This window comes from Triticum dicoccoides, chromosome 3B, assembly GCF_002162155.2.
Source record: "Triticum dicoccoides isolate Atlit2015 ecotype Zavitan chromosome 3B, WEW_v2.0, whole genome shotgun sequence".
In the NCBI taxonomy this organism is placed as follows: domain Eukaryota; kingdom Viridiplantae; phylum Streptophyta; class Magnoliopsida; order Poales; family Poaceae; genus Triticum; species Triticum dicoccoides.
In genome coordinates this window covers 103,964,398-103,964,927 of record NC_041385.1, presented here as the reverse complement: position 1 = coordinate 103,964,927, position 530 = coordinate 103,964,398, and positions in this window count along the sequence as shown.

Sequence of the window (530 nt, the reverse complement as noted above, 5' to 3'; positions counted from 1 at the left end):
CGGCGTGGTGACGGTGGTGTCGGGGCGGCGCTGGCGACGGTGGTGTGGACGGGGCGGCGCTGGTGTCGGGACGGCGTCGAGGGCGGCGGGGCGGCGGCGTCGGGAGAGGAGAGGGGAAGGGGATCGCAGGCGAGGGCGAGGGAGAGAGAGGGGATCGATACAAAGTAGGGGCGGCACAATACTAATGGCGCTCCACCCCTCGGTGCGCAATAAGTACATACATGCTAATGGCGCACCTCACCCAGGTGCGCCATTAGTATTTTTTTTTACTTCTGCTCGAGCCAACAGGTTATCTACCACCTGACCTGATACACATCAAGTCTTCTCTACTAGCTCGACTGGTCTACAACTAGTTCTCACACTAGGAGGTCCTGGGTTCGATTCCCAGGCTCCACGATTTTTTTATGCATTTAAAATGCTGTTTGATACTTATTTCTGTTTAAATATGTTCAAACTTGTTTAAATCATAACAATAATATTTTTTTTATAAGATAGTAATAATTTTTTTAGAAATATCATCAAACAGTAAT